The sequence below is a fragment of the Crinia signifera genome, chromosome 11, assembly GCF_055691185.1.
Source record: "Crinia signifera chromosome 11, ASM5569118v1, whole genome shotgun sequence".
NCBI lineage: Eukaryota > Metazoa > Chordata > Amphibia > Anura > Myobatrachidae > Crinia > Crinia signifera.
The window spans coordinates 101,175,952-101,187,974 of NC_139227.1; the positions used below are offsets into that span (position 1 = coordinate 101,175,952).

The 12,023-nt window shown below is 45.4% G+C and overlaps 1 protein-coding gene across 8 annotated transcripts in view; it reads right to left on the reverse strand.

Annotated features, from left to right (window-relative positions):
- The window catches only part of PTPN5 (protein tyrosine phosphatase non-receptor type 5), a 132,738-nt gene that overhangs the window by 73,404 nt on the left and 47,311 nt on the right, over positions 1–12,023 (reverse strand). For 2 of the 8 annotated variants that reach the window (XM_083163969.1, XM_083163968.1), the window contains exon 2: positions 4,045–4,172. The gene's annotated coding sequence lies outside the window, so the exon portion shown is untranslated. Of the gene's footprint in view, positions 1–4,039; positions 4,261–4,285; positions 4,301–12,023 lie in introns of those variants that run through there. The other 6 variants (XM_083163967.1, XM_083163973.1, XM_083163972.1 and 3 more) reach the window with 4 other exon arrangements.

A 12,023-nucleotide genomic window follows, 5' to 3' on the forward strand; every position in this document is an offset into this window, starting at 1 on the left:
TGAATTCGGCCCCTGCCTTGATGGTCAGCGTTCGCAAGGAGTGGTAAGGGTGGGGGGCGCTGGGCGTTCCCATGGGATTGCGGGTGGGAAGAGGTGTCCCGGGGGAGGACGGCTGACATCACAGGACTGCTCTGTCTTCGTCCTGCCGCTCGCACAGTGTCCACTGACATATTTGCGCAGACAGGAGAAATCTTATGATGTCAGCGATTATCGAATGATTTCTCCTGCTGCGGACTCATGCAAGGGGATTTGTCTTCATGGTTGCGAGGGGAAACGGCGGCGGGGGACATTCATTCGGCGGGGCGGAGTCACATGGACTCTGTAAGCTGCAAGCTTTAACTAGAATCACCCCCCATATGCAGAACAATCATAGGGAACAGCTACCCCCAAAATGACGTGATCACAACCTTAATCCTACACAGTGCTGGTGCTGGTACTGGTGCAGGTGCTGGTGCTGGTGCGGGTGCTGGTACTGGTGCGGGTGCTGGTGCTTGCAATCCTGTCAATAAATATTATTTCTATAATATAAAACATGTGCAGAGAGAGTTTTGGGTGGGATGTTATTGTTTCTGTGCAGGGTAAATACTGGCTGCTTTAGGCTTACACCGCAATCTAGATTTCAGTTGGAACCCCACCCCGCAATCTAACTCTCTCTCTGCTCCTGTTACATCTGCCCCACCTGCAGTGCAGCATGGTTTTGCCCATTAGAGAAAGATTTTGCTTTAAGATCTTTACTGAATAATCCACACGGTACAGCTGGCTCACGGAATGGATTCTTCAAGTGGACATTGACAATGTCACCATCAGAATGTAGTCAGCTGTGATGTCAACATGGTTAAATGTCAACACATGAGAAGTGTTGACACAGACAGAATAGCAACATATGATATGTTTACATAGCATACTTGCCTACTTTTGAAAACTACTTTCAGGGAGATAATAGTTGGTGGTAGAACTTTGCACAGCGCCCCATTGAGGGGGTGTGTCATGCGCCACCCAAAGGGTGTGTCTAGTTCCATATATGGAGAGATTGTGAAAAGAGATTGTGAATGTGGCACCTAGAAGCGTGGGTGTGTACTGCTACATCTGAGAGGAATCTTTTAAAATGACTTATATCCAAATGTAGATGAGCCCCAAAGCAGTTAGTAAGAGCTACTATACTTGGTAAAGTGCTGGGAAATGGTGCTGATGATTCAATGTAAATGTATCTATCTCTCATTCCTTTTCCCCAAAAATGTAACAGTGTAATGTGGGCTAGGTGACATGAGGGAGATTGCTACACTAATGAGGGAGAGAGGGAGATTGCTGCTATGTCAGGGAGTCTCCTGCAAAATGCAGGATGGTAGGCAACTATGTTACATAGACACAATGTCAACATCAGCATCAGGGTTAGGGTCAGACGAACGTTGTTGACATTCTGACCATGTTGATATTTAGAGGCCTGTTTACTATGCGTTACTTGGAGATAAAGTGGAGGGAGTTAAAGTACCAGTGAACTAGCTCTAACTGTCATTTTTCAAACACACCCTGTAATGTGGCAGTTAGGGAGCTGATTGGCTGGTACTTTATCTCTGTAACGCGGTAGTTAGGGAGCTGATTGGCTGGTACTTTATCCCTGTAACGCGGCAGTTAGGGAGCTGATTGGCTGGCAACAACCACTCTTTGTAAACGACTGGCCCTTTAATTAAACCTCAGCATTTGTCCAGTGTCCCGAATGGCCATTGGACTCGTGCGCATTACATCCGGCCCCATAACTTAAGTCCAACCTCCTTTCTCTCAAGAACCTTTCATTACAGAAAAAAAACATTTAGGGATAAATTGACTAAAGCTTCTAAAAATGAAAAGCACTGACGTTGCCCATAGCAACCAGATTTTGTCTATCACTTCTCTATTGCAACCCTTAGTTTCCCTGTAATACAGCATGTTTATGGCTTAGAGTAAATCACAAGCCCGGGACGGCATCGCTCTTTGGGGCCCATTTATCAACCAATTTTTCAGGGGTTAGCCGCAAATATTAAGTATCACCATAATGTGTGAAGGAGGGGCCCCTCCATTCCCGCCGTCAGATGTTTCCCCTACAGAAACCTACATTGGATGTACCAGTACAATATTGGCCCCCATAGCTACCCCATCTCCCGATAACGGTAGCCCGTTGTAGTCTATGTGGTACAGATTGGGGGAAGTAGTTCCAGCACGGTCCCCCAGGAGCCCTCCAATTGAAATGGCTGCCTTGCAGGGTCACCGCACATGCACAGCATTCACTTTTACAGGACTTTCATCGGGCTGCTCCCACCCTATGGAATGCCCTTTCAAGCACAATAAGACTCTCCACTAGCCTCCAAACTTTCAAGCGTTCCCTGAAAACTCACCTCTTCAGGCAAGCCTATCATATTTAAGTTACATACGCATAACCCTCGGAGGCACTTATGTATTATATAGCTTCCCTTCTGGACCTACAAGCTATGCTATTACTGATGCCTGTCCTTGTGTTTCCCTCCTATGTCCCTATAGACTGTAAGCTTGCAGCAGGGCTCTCCTACCTCCAAGTCTGTCTGTTGTTACCCAGTCTGTTTTATCACTGTCTACTATTGTAAAGCGCAACGGAATTTGCTGCGCTATATAAGACACTGTAAATAAATAAATAAATAAATAACAGCAGCCCCGGCGCTGCAATCAACGCACCACAGGAATGGGCTACTTTCAGAGTTCATGTCCGTGCCTATACTGTACTGGTGATACATTAACCCAATGAAATGAAATTCTCCAATGCAATCCTGGTTGCGAATATTGCTTCCAGAATGCATTGCAATCGATGATCAATCGCTAATGTACCGCACCAGACCTGATCTCACAACCGGGCGTAAAAGTCTCCATAGAAGAAAAATCTAATTTCAGAGTATAGTGTTGGCACTGGGTGTAAGGGCCTGGCATGTCGATGTCGCCTTCTTCCGTAACTTAGGAAGTAATGCCCTCGCCAACTTCACCTCCCCCTGCACCTGCTGCGCCTGGGCAATGCCATCTCCCGGGCAAGTCAATGATTTTGCACTGCAGACCAGCTCATGATGATCCCATGGACAGCAGACAATAATGACATTTGTAGTGTACAAGCGGTGGGAGGGTAGGGAGTGTGTTTGTGAGTGAGTGTGTGTGTGTGTGTGTGTGGAGGGGGGGGGGGTATGAGTGAAAGGTGATCACTCACATTACCAGAGCTATATACACCCCAACCTGCTCACACTGTGGACTGACCAGAATCAGCGTTACAGTATAATCACCTCTTCGATGGCCGAGCCACGTACGAGCAGAGCAGAACACTGCGGTGGGTCTGTGTAAGGAATACTCAATAAGGTGCCTGAGATTCTGCATGCTAGCCATGGCTGGGGGAAGCTCATCCTACATCATACATGTATATGAAGAGAAACACGCCAACATGCATTCTGCATATATATACATCCTCGCTGCAAATCAATGATTATAATAATAAGGATAAAAGACACGCCAGGATATTCAGTATTGGCATTGTGATTGAATAACCAATAATCCATATTGATCAGTACTGATCAGTAAGCCCCTGCAACCCCCAGCACCAAATACAATGTGACCCTAATGTAACCGGTCAGCGCCTTACGCCCCAATTCCACCGTCACCGGTCACATATGATATATAGGGCTGGTGATGTGACTAGCTTGTTGCGTGCCTTGGGAACACATCATACTATATAACTGATCTACGCTCAGATGGAAGATACTGTCCCCTGCGTTCTATACCGACCACATAGGAGATGACAGCATCACCTGTAACGTCTTCCTCTTTGATTGAAAGGTGGGGGGCATTATTTGCCTGGTATATAGCACGCACACACATATACACACACACACCCCGGTAGTGGCGACCGATCTCTTTTATGAACAGAACGGTCGATTTAAAGGTTTATGAGCTGCGTTAGGTTAAACAATCCCGTGCCCCCCCCTACCCCAACACCAGCAGCTCAGTCTATGCAATGACAACCTGCGGAATTGCGCCAATGACACAATGCTCTTACCGTACCAGGCTGCTGGAAGTTTCTCCGTCTGGCTTTGCGCAGATCTGCGGTTGGAATCCTTCCTGCCGGGATGCTCACATACTGGGAGCGGGATCCATGCTTTATGGATCAGGACTGCAGTGTCTGTAGCCTACTGGAGGAGAAGGGGAAATAAATTAAAGGGAAAGGTTCTGCTAGATCCTATACTACACCCTCCCTAGGCTGTCCTTCCTACAAATATCAATGCCCCCTCCGCCACACACCCACCTCTCAGCTATATTCTCCCTGCTGCTCCCCTGCCTCCCCCCCCCCCCCCCTCTTCTCTTCTCAGATCGCTGATTTGATTGATGGCAGAGCTTGCAGTATCCACCCACACATGTGGATTTTTTTTTCCTCAATAGAAAAAAAAAAAAACAGAAAAGCGCCTGAGAGAGGAGGAGAGGAGGGAGAAACATGAATGAAATCTGTATCCAGCAATGCAGACAGGGCTGAGAGCCACCACAGCCAACCTAGGAACAATGGTGCCTTCCTATAGACCTGTCTTATATCCGTGCCAGTGATACCAGCCGCATGGGGGATATCAGGGTGCTCTCGCTGCATACCCCATTGCCAGAGTTATTATATGGGTCTGACTCTGGCTAGATCCCTGGGGATGTCACGGCCAGGCTGGGACTTTTCTCAATGAAGCTGTGTCAGGCGCTGCACATTGCCAGGGGGTGTCCAGATTATGAATCGGGGCGCTCGGGAGGCCTGAGGGGGCTAGGGGGGTCTCCTGCGCTCCCTGATCAGCAAGAGGGGAGAACTGGCTGCTGCAGTGTGAGGATGCACTTCCAGAAGGAAGTGGAAATACATTGTCAGCGGCAAAGAGGAGAGAGATGAAGAAATCACAGAGAGGACAGACACAAAGCAACAGATATACTGCAGGGTTCTACTAACATGTGCTAAATACCTGTAGTACATGCTATGCAGCTATGTAATATATACCTGTATACCTATATAGCTGTAGTACACACTATGCACCATGTCATATATACCTGTATACCTATATACCTGTAGTACACACTATGCACCATGAAATATATACCTGTAGTACACACTATGCACCATGTCATGTATACCTGTAGTACACTATGCACCATGTTATATATACCTGTAGTACACACTATGCACCATGTAATCAGGGGCGTAGCTAAGGGTTCATGGGCCCTGGTGCGAAAGGTCAGCTTGGGGCCCCCCTACATACAACAAAATTAAAATCTCTGTCTGTTTATATTTTAATACTCTATTTGTAATCTTCCATATGTATTTAGCTTTAAAATATGGCTGATTCCTCATACCTGTAAATCAATTCTATTGATTTTATTTATTTTTCCCTTTTTTCCCCCAGATAGCTAAACACCCAGCAAAAATACAGGAAAAAAGTATTTATGAATTTAATAGTCTCAAGTGTTTTCTGGATGGAGCAAAAAGGAAGTTTAATGGACACAGAAGATGCTCATAAGCTGCAGGATAGATTTTCTTTCTTCCTTTACTCTGGCACACACCATTCATAAAGTAAAAGTATTCAAATTTATGGAAAAGATCAAATATTAAAGATGTGGTTAGGAAGCAGTAACTACTGTGTCGCCAAGCTGCGGACATCGCAATTTACCGAGGCAGCTCCTGAGATGCCGTCCTTAGCCCCACCGATTGTCCTACGCCCCCCCCGGGAGGGTACGTGCCAGAGCCGCGTGATGTCAGCGCGACGCACGCTGGCCGGGTCCGCAAAGCACCACTGGGAACGGGTGCTGTTCACTACCCTCATCCAGGACGGCCGGACAGTGGCGAGGATTGGGCCCCCGCTGCGACCCCTGTAGCTACGCCACTGCATGTAATATATATATAGCTGTAGTACACACTATGCACCATGTCATATATATATACCTGTAGTACACACTATGCACCATGTCATGTATACCTGTAGTACACTATGCGCCATGTAATATATACACCTGTAGTACACACTGTGCACCATGTCATATATATATACCTGTAGTACACACTATGCACCATGTCATATATATATATATATATATATACCTGTAGTACACACTATGCACCATGTCATATATATATATATATATATATATATCTGTAGTACACACTATGCACCATGTCATATATATATACCTATAGTACACACTATGCACCATGTCATGTATACCTGTAGTACACTATGCGCCATGTAATATATTTACCTGTAGTACACACTATGCACCATGTCATATATATACCTGTAGTACACACTATGCACCATGTCATATTTATACCTGTAGTACACACTATGCACCATGTAATATATATATACCTGTAGTACACACTATGCACCATGTCATGTATACCTGTAGTACACACTATGCACCATGTAATATATATACCTGTAGTACACACTATGCACCATGTCATATATACCTGTAGTACACACTATGCACCATGTCATATATATACCTGTAGTACACACTATGCACCATGTCATATATATATATACCTGTAGTACACACTATGCACCATGTCATATATATACCTGTAGTACACACTATGCACCATGTTATATATATATACACCTGTAGTACACACTATGCACCATGTCATGTATAACTGTAGTACACACTATGCGCCATGTAATATATTTACCTGTAGTACACACTATGCACCATGTCATATATATATACACCTGTAGTACACACTATGCACCATGTCATATATACCTGTAGTACACACTATGCACCATGTCATGTATACCTGTAGTACACACTATGCACCATCTCTTATATATTTGGCTACATCTGTCACTCAAAATGTGTCTGGCCCTCTAACGCTGGGTGGAGCCTCTGACTCACATGACAGAGAACCAGCCCAGTGAGCCCACAGTCATAGGAGGGACACATTGCTCTGCTCCTGCACTTTCCTTTTAATGTATGATTGCCATCACCTGTGTTGAAGCACCTTTCCTATCAATTAACCTGTTCAACACAGATGAAGGTAATCATACATTAGGAAGAAAGTCCAGCGGCAGAGCATTGTGTCCCTCCTGGCATGGGTCATGTTGGGAGGTATGCACAGTGCCAGACACCCTCTGCCTCCCCATGTTACCCAGCAAAGACACAGCTACTCACCAGACACACCAGGTGAGCGCCCCCCGCCGCCCCCCCATCCGCGATTCGCGGGGCCCCTCACACGATTTGCGCGCTCCCCCGCCCCCGCAAACCCCTCCTACCGCAATTCGCGGCACCCCCCCACGATTTGCGGCAACCCCAGCCCCCACGACCCCCCCTCCGGCGATTCGGGGCACCCCACCCCCGCGTCCCCCCCTTCTGCGATTCACTGCAACCCCCCGCACCCATCCCCCCTGCACCCCTCCCGTGATTCGCGGCACCCCCCCCCTGACCCCCCCCCCCCTCCCGTGATTCGCGGCAAACCCCCCCCGGCCCTGCGACCCCCCCTCCCGCGATTCGCTGCAACCCCCGCGCCCACCCCTCCCGCAATTCGCAGCACCCACCCCCGCGACCCCCCCTCCCCCAATTCATGGCACACACACCCCCCCCGCGACCCCCCCTCCCGCAATTCACGGCATCCACCCACGACCCCTCCTCCCGTGATTCGCGGACACCCCTCACCTCCTCCCTCCCCCCCCCCCTGCGCGTGATTCACGGCAACCCCAGGATTAAATGGCACATGCAAAACACTGACACGGCTATGGTCGACAATGAAAAAGGTTGACATGAGTTTTTGAAGATTTATTTTTCTTTTTTTGAATGTTTTCATATTCATTCTCATGTGTCGACATGGACACCAATGAAGTGCCACACTTATGTCAACATTTACATGTGTTGACCTTTCTGTGTTGATTTTTTCTTGTGGCAATTTTTTTTGCACGTCAACCTAGACATCATCAACCAATTCTTTGTATAATATATAACACCTGTTCTGTTTTACTGTAGGTGCTTTAAGTCAGATCTTTTACTGCTACTATTACTGTTTATGTAAATGCATTCTGAATGACAGCAACATCCTTCCATCCTTCTACAAGAATATATAACCAACTAGGTTGATACATCGCGCCCCGTGCCCCCCCTACCGCAAATCGCGGACCCCCCGCGCACCCCCCCTCCCGCGATTCACGCCCCCTCCCACGATTCACGTCACCCCCGCGCACCCCCCCTCCCGCAATTCACAACCCCCCCCTCGCGCGATTCACGCCCCCTCCCTCGCTTTGCGGACCCCCGCCCTCTCCCACGATTTGCGGACACCTGCGCCCCCTCCCTCCCTTGATTCACGGCACCCCCGTGCCCCTCCCGCAATTCACGGCACCCCTAAGCCCCTCTTTAGTCCCCCGTATACTCACACACCCCTATCACTACCCAGCTTCCTGCTCTCCTGAACCGTAACTTCCATCACTGGGGAGTCGCTGACGCTGTTTTGCCCACATGCCCCTATCATGCCTCATAGCCCAGCCTCCTGCTCTCATGCACCCTAACTCCCACCCAGTAGGAAGAGACACTAACTCAGGGCCACCATCCTGTACTGCCACGCTGGACCCTCACCCAATTGCAGAAGCTGCACAGTATCTCCCACCCTCCTCTTTAGTCCCCCTTTTTCCCACACACCCTTATCACTACCCAGCCTCCTGTTTTCCTGTGTCGTGACCTCCGCCAGTGGGGAGCCGCTGACTCAAAAACACCCTACTATACTATTGCACACACACACACACCTAAACAACATGCACACACAGCCCCCCCCACACCCACAAATGTCACTGTACCATCCACACTTTCAATGTACATCTTTCTCTGTAACCGCTTTTTAATTAAACAAAACAATACACACCCCCTTCCAAATCATATGCTCTCTATTTAACACATTTCACCTATAACTCAAGTTGCAATATACAGGAATCTTTCATACAATTCTAACCATATTTCTCATATTCAAATGTTCACAAATTAAGGGGGCGCAGCCCCTTACGATGGTGTGAAGAGCGCCCGTAGGGCGCGATGAATCACCTAGTGTAATATATATACCTGTAGTACACGCTATGCACCATGTAATATATACCTGTAGTACACACTATGCACCATGTAATATATACCTGTAGTACACACTATGCACCATGTACTATATATACCTGTAGTACACACTATGCGCCATGTAATATATATATACCTGTAGTACACACTATGCACCATATCATATATATACCTGTAGTACACACTATGCGCCATGTAATATATATATACCTGTAGTACACACTATGCACCATGTCATATATATATACCTGTAGTACACACTATGCGCCATGTAATATATATATACCTGTAGTACACACTATGCACCATGTCATATATATATACCTGTAGTACACACTATGCACCATGTCATATATACCTGTAGTACACACAATGCACCATGTAATATATACCTGTAGTACACACAATGCACCATGTCATATATACCTGTAGTACACACAATGCACCATGTCATATATATATATATACCTGTAGTACACGCTATGCACCATGTGATCAGAGCCGAATTTCCCATTAGGCACGTGAGGCACCGGCCTAGGGGCGGCACATGTTTGGGGGCGGCACTTGGATGCCTGTGATAGTACTGTCAGCCCAAAATGTACCAATAACTGCAAAATATCCACTGTACTGTACTATATTCCATCTTAAATAGAGTGTAAATGGATAGGACATGCAGATACTGCCCCTATAAACTGTCCTACTTAGTAAACATTATTGTTGTGCCTAGGGGCGCCCTCATCCCTAAATCCGCCCCTGCATGTGATATATACACCTGTAGTACACACTATGCACCATGTCATATATACCTGTAGTACACACTATGCACCATGTCATATATACACCTGTAGTACACACTATGCACCATGTCATATATATATATACCTGTAGTACACACTATGCACCATGTAATATATATACCTGTAGTACACACTATGCACCATGTAATATATATACCTGTAGTACACTCTATGCAACATGTAATATATACATGTAGTACACACTATGCACCATGTAATATATACCTGTAGTACACACTATGCACCATGTAATATATATACCTGTAGTACACACTATGCACCATGTAATATATACCTGTAGTACACACTATGCACCATGTCATATATACCTGCAGTACACACTATGCACCATGTAATATATACACCTGTAGTACACACTATGCACCATGTCATATATACACCTGTAGTACACACTATGCACCATGTCATATATATATATACCTGTAGTACACACTATGCGCCATGTAATATATATATACCTGTAGTACACACTATGCACCATGTCATATATATATATACCTGTAGTACACACTATGCACCATGTCATATATACCTGTAGTACACACAATGCACCATGTCATATATACCTGTAGTACACACAATGCACCATGTCATATATACCTGTAGTACACACAATGCACCATGTCATATATATATATACCTGTAGTACACACTATGCACCATGTGATCAGAGCCGAATTTCCCATTAGGCACGTGAGGCACCGGCCTAGGGGCGGCACATGTTTGGGGGCGGCACTTGGATGCCTGTGATAGTACTGTCAGCCCAAAATGTACCAATAACTGCAAAATATCCACTGTACTGTACTATATTCCATCTTAAATAGAGTGTAAATGGATAGGACATGCAGATACTGCCCCTATAAACTGTCCTACTTAGTAAACATTATTGTTGTGCCTAGGGGCGCCCTCATCCCTAAATCCGCCCCTGCATGTGATATATACACCTGCAGTACACACTATGCACCATGTCATATATACCTGTAGTACACACTATGCACCATGTTATATATATACCTGTAGTACACACTATGCACCATGTCATATATATATATATACCTGTAGTACACACTATGCACCATGTAATATATATACCTGTAGTACACACTATGCACCATGTAATATATATACCTGTAGTACACACTATGCAACATGTAATATATACATGTAGTACACACTATGCACCATGTAATATATACCTGTAGTACACACTATGCACCGTGTAATATATATACCTGTAGTACACACTATGCACCATGTAATATATACCTGTAGTACACACTATGCACCATGTTATATATACCTGCAGTACACACTATGCACCATGTAATATATATACAGTACCTGTAGTACACACTATGCACCATGTACTATATATACCTGTAGTACACACTATGCACCATGTCATATATACACCTGTAGTACACACTATGCACCATGTCATATATACCTGTAGTACACACTATGCACCATGTAATATATATATACCTGTAGTACACACTATGCACCATGTCATATATACACCTGTAGTACACACTATGCACCATGTCATATATACACCTGTAGTACACACTATGCACCATGTCATGTATACCTGTAGTACACACTATGCACCATATCATATATATACCTGTAGTACACACTATGCACCATGTAATATATACCTGTAGTACACACTATGCACCATGTAATATATATACCTGTAGAACACACTATGCACCATGTAATATATATACCTGTAGAACACACTATGCACCATGTAATATATATATATACCTGTAGTACACACTATGCACCATGTAATATATCCATGTAGTACACACTATGCACCATGTCATATATACCTGTAGTACACACTATGAACCATGTCATATATACCTGTAGTACACACTATGCACCATGTCATATATACCTGCAGTACACACTATGCACCATGTCATATATACCTGTAGTACACACTATGAACCATGTCATATATACCTGTAGTACACACTATGCACCATGTCATATATACCTGCAGTACACACTATGCACCATGTAATATATATACCTGTAGTACACACTATGCACCATGTACTATATATACCTGTAGTACACACTATGCACCATGTCATATATACACCT